This window comes from Azolla caroliniana, unplaced genomic scaffold (assembly GCF_043228905.1).
Source record: "Azolla caroliniana isolate FFs.n. ecotype wild unplaced genomic scaffold, voAzoCaro1.0.p SCAF_2, whole genome shotgun sequence".
Lineage (NCBI taxonomy): Eukaryota > Viridiplantae > Streptophyta > Polypodiopsida > Salviniales > Salviniaceae > Azolla > Azolla caroliniana.
In genome coordinates this window covers 10,810,163-10,815,186 of record NW_028230437.1, presented here as the reverse complement: position 1 = coordinate 10,815,186, position 5,024 = coordinate 10,810,163, and positions in this window count along the sequence as shown.

Here is a 5,024-nt window from a genome sequence, read left to right as displayed (position 1 = left end):
AGTATGTTTGGATCAAGGCAGAACTTTATTCAAAAAATTGCTATAGAGATACATTATAAAGAGATGCTATTGTGACACTTAGTTAATTGCCAATATGATATTGTTGTGTCACTTCAAAGGAACCTTACATGAGAGGACTTGGGGACATTGCCCGTAGATTAATGCTTACATAAGTTATGTTTACTTCATAGCTCTATCTATATAATGAAGACTTTTGATTTGCCTTATATATTATTCTTACTCTTGGTTCATGGAGTCATACTCTCATTCTAATCAGAATCTATTTGGAATAATGTGGTTTCCAAAATTTCAAATGTTCTCATCCAAATCCCTTTTAGTATTTTAGTTTCCAAATTTGCATTTCATAAACATCTATTTTAGTTAAAATATCAATAAGATTTTGCATAGCTTGATGTATCAATGCCCTTTTTATTCTCTCTCTCTCTCTCTCTCTCTCTCTCTCTCTCTCTCCCATTATTGTAACCAATTGTGTCTCATGGGCCAAATTTGGTCTTAGAAGACATTAATATCTCTCTTTTTTCTTTCTTTTTTGGTGAAAACACACAATTATATTAGTAAGTGTGTGTGAAAAACACTACTTACAATGGGTGTGACAATGGAGTATGGTCACCCACTAACTACACTACATGGGTAATGGAACATGTTGAATTGCCAATAGGCAAGATGAACACTCCACCAAGGAAAGAATTTCCACTTGCTCCAATAAAGAAAATTGCCACATTAGTACTCCCTTCAACTTTTGTAGATATGCTTTCTCTACATGTCTACCATCGAATACAAAAGTGTTGCGCATGTCCCAATTATGACACAAACCCCAATATCTTAGAAATAGGAAAACGATCTCCATATTTGATTTGGGGTTAACCTGTATAAATTGTGCAAACACCCACTGTCTAGGTGTCAAATAACACCGTGATAAAACTTGCCAAATTTGAGAAATGTAACTCCAAATTTGACAAGAAATCAGACATTGTATAAATCGATGAGTACTGTCTTCTATTTTAACAATGCAAAAGAAGCAATTACTCATTGCTAGTCCATGACACTTTAGAGCTAATTCCAAAGGCAATAATCCTGGACCAATCAAAACTCTCCAAATGAAGACCTTTGTCACAAGTGACAATTTAGAATGCCAATTATGTTGTAAGATCTGCCACCACCCATGATAAGATTTGTGTATTTTTCATTCTTCCTCAGCCTTAGATGATAGCCATATAAGGGACTCAATAGAGCAATGATACAAAAGATTAGTAGTCACTTGTAACAACGACATTTGACCCCATAAACAACAATCAATCCACGATTGTTCTCCTGTTTGTAGAGGTAAGGGACCTTGCATCAATGCAATATTTTGTAGTTGTTGCCAAATAAACCCATAATTAGGCGGGATGTGTAATAATTGTCGTGCTTCAACAAACTCCAAAATTCTTGTCATGAGGTAATCAAGTGTTGAACACATGGAGAGCCAGGAATCGTTAGTGAAATACATCCATTCAGTAATTGACACCATGAAGCCTTAATCCCTATCCTCCAATGTGTTAAACCCTTGTTCTCAATGAAATATTGAACAATAGATATCCATGGTTGTGAGTTTGTAAACATGTCTTGTAATAATGAAAATCTTGATAGAAAAATGGGTCTCGGCCACAACCGAGATTCAATCACAAGATGAAAATCAGAATATTAGACACGAGATATTAACGTGGAAAACCCTAATAGGGTAAAAAAACCACAGGAGTTCTCCTTCACTCTGAATAGTTCACTATATGAGCGTAAATACAATGAGTCTCATAGGCAACAACCTCGAGTCTGTTTTCTTCACCTGGAGGCAGTTACAATGGAGATACTTGTCTTCTCTCTCTCTCTCTCTCTCTCTCTCTCTCTCTCTCTCAGTTTGTCTACACACAAGCTCAACAATACAACAACTATGTTCAACACACATAATGTTTTACATTTATACTAATATAACTTTAAGGCTATTTACAAATATAGCCTCCAACAGGCATATCAAGACCTATTTACAGTTATGTCCTCTTCTGGCTTCATCTCCGCATCTGATCGGATGCCAGCCAGCTCCGGGTCGGAGCCATCCGATTTGGCTCATACTCATCCCATCCAGAGGGATCTATTTCCTAACCTTGACTCTGACATGGGGTGTGTTGAGCGGCAAGCTCAACCGGAACCGGATCGGCTGAATAAGCCTGAGCTGGTAAGCGAGATGAATCGGTATGCCGGTGAGCAACCAAGCCGATAAGCAGTAAGGACCGGTGAGCTGGGGAGCCGGTATGCCGGATCCAATCCGTAACCGGAAGCCTAGTATAGGTTAGACTACTAGGCAGTTATAGTCTCGTAGTTAGTGTCAGATGCTCGTGTGAGCATTGAAGTACACCGTACTTCTAACAATCCCGTGTGGACTTGTATAAATAGTGCTGATGAGCGCGTTGTAGATACAGAGCACAGAGTATTCATATAATTTTGAAAAATAGTGTGTCTTGCTCTCTCTCTCTCTCTCCCGCGTACTCTCTCTCTCTCTCTCTCTGTGTATTGTTCTTTCTAACACTTCCGCAAGCAATCTTTCACATGGTATCAGAGCGTGTGGGTTGAGAACCTCTGCTGTAGACATCTACGCTTGTGAAGGAAACCCTAACAGATCGGAAAGCAGACACAAAAAGGAGAAATGGACAGAGGTATGGCTACGTCGCTCCCGGTGGAGAAGCTCGACAGAACCAACTACACATCTTGGTCATACAAGATGCACTAGTACCTGCTTGGGCATGGCAACTGGAGTTATGTCGACGGAGTGAACGACTCAGCACCGGAGACGACACACAAGGACTTCCCAGTGTGGGAACAGGCGGCAAGCAGGGTGATGTACTGCTTCACGTCCAGTGTCGGTGACTAGCTACTCAGCCATATCCATGATGCCAACACACCGAAGGATGCTTGGGGAAACTTGAAAAAGGTTTTCGCCGCAAGCACCACTGCCCGGAAGCTGCAACTCAGACAGGAGTTGAGCAATGTTCGACAGAAGAACATGTCGGTGGCAGATTACACAGCCTGGATCAAAGGGATCTGTGACTCGCTTGCCTCTATTAACGTCACTGTAGAGGAAGACAAGATGGTACAGGTTTGTCTTGGAGGCCTGGCGTCCAAGTTCGGAGCTTTCCGGACTGCGGTTTGTACAAGGGAGAATACGCCCTCATTTTTCAACTTACAATCAATGCTCCTTGTAGAGGAGAACCACGCCGGTGCATCTACCAGTGCATCCCCAGACAATCGGATGTTGTACACGGGAGCGGATCGGTCTCGCGGGGGTGGTGGACGAGGCAGGTCGGCACGCAATGGAGGCAGCCGGCAAGAGCAGGAACGAAGGCATAGTGAGCGTGCCGACAGCAGTTCCGGGACTTCCACAAGCAGAGGGAGTCAAGGTGGTGCCGGAGGCTGACAAGACAAATCCGCTACGGAATGCTGGTACTATGGCAAAAAGGGCCACAGGGAAAGCGAGTGCTGGAGAAAGCGTGCCGATTCAGACAAATCTGGATCCGGCAAGACTGGTAAGGAAGGCCGACAAAGCTCGCACTATGCAAACGGATAAGGAGGATCCAAGAACGGTAAGGGGCAGCCTTGGTGATGAAGCACAAGGCAAACTCAATGAAGAAGACCACTTCCAAATCGGAGGAAGTGTGGTACGTTGACTCCGGCGCATTGAACCACATGACGAGCCACGGTGAGTGGTTCTCCTTTTTGGAGAAGCCGGATCAACCGGGAGTTGTCGAAACCGGAGAAGACACTCCCCACCCGATCGTGCACGTCGGAGAAGTCCCTTTGAGCCACGTCGGACAGAGGGGGAAGCTGATGAATGTATTACATGTTCTGACGATCACGAAGAACCTGGTGTCGGTCGGACAAATCGTCGACTAGGGGATGCAGGTGCGGTTTACGCACCTCGGGTGCTTCATTGAGGATGAGGGCGAAGTTATTGCGCAAGGGCGCAGAGATGGGAGGATGTTTATCCTCAACACCAATGATGTCGGCACCGCACTGTTCGCCAAAGGACAGAAGGTCGAGTCGGATATCGACATGTGGCACAAGCGGATCGGCCACGTCAACTACCGGAGGCTTCAAAACCTGCAAACGGAACAAGTCGTTTTCGGTTTGCCTAAGTTTAGCGGCCGGAGAGCCCAGATTTGTGAAGCCTGCCAACTCGGGAAGCAACACCGGCTTCCATTCCCCACCGAAAGAAATCGAAGCCGTAACAAGCTCGATCTTATCCATTCGGATGTGTGGGGACCGACACAAAATTTTAGCATTGGTGGGAGTCGATATTTCGTCTCCTTCATCGACGACTACACGTGGGATACATGGATCTACCTCATTGAGCGGAAGAGCGAAGTCTTCGAGTGTTTCCGGAGCCTCCAGAAGATGGTGGAACGAGAATCGAAGAGGAAGATCAAATGCCTACGGTCGGATGGCGGAAAAGAGTACTTTTTCGGCCAATTCAACAGCTATCTGCAACAAAAAGGAATTCGGGGAGAATTCAGCTGCAGATACACACCGCAATAGAACGGTGTGGCCGAAAGGAAGAATCGGTCGCTGATTGACGCGGCTAGGGCAATGCTGGAGGAAAAGAGCATGCCCAAGTTCTACTGGGCGAAGGCGGTCCAAACGGCCGTTTACATCCAGAACCGGATCGGGGTCAAGGTGTCAGCTCACGAGCTGTATTTCGGGCACAAGACGAATTTGAGACACCTCCGGATATTAGGCAGCATAGCCTATGTACATGTGCCGGATGAGAAGCGGAAAAAGCTGGATGCAAAATCGGAAAAATGCATCCTAGTCGGCTATGCTCAAGAGCAAAAGGGGATAAGTGTTATAACCCCCGGACGAAGCAGGTCTGAGTCAGCGAGATGTCGAGTTTGATGAATCGGCATCGTGGTATTCCTTACCAACTCTGACTTCCGATGCCGACCCAATGTTGGAGGATGGGGCTAGTCAGCCTGAAC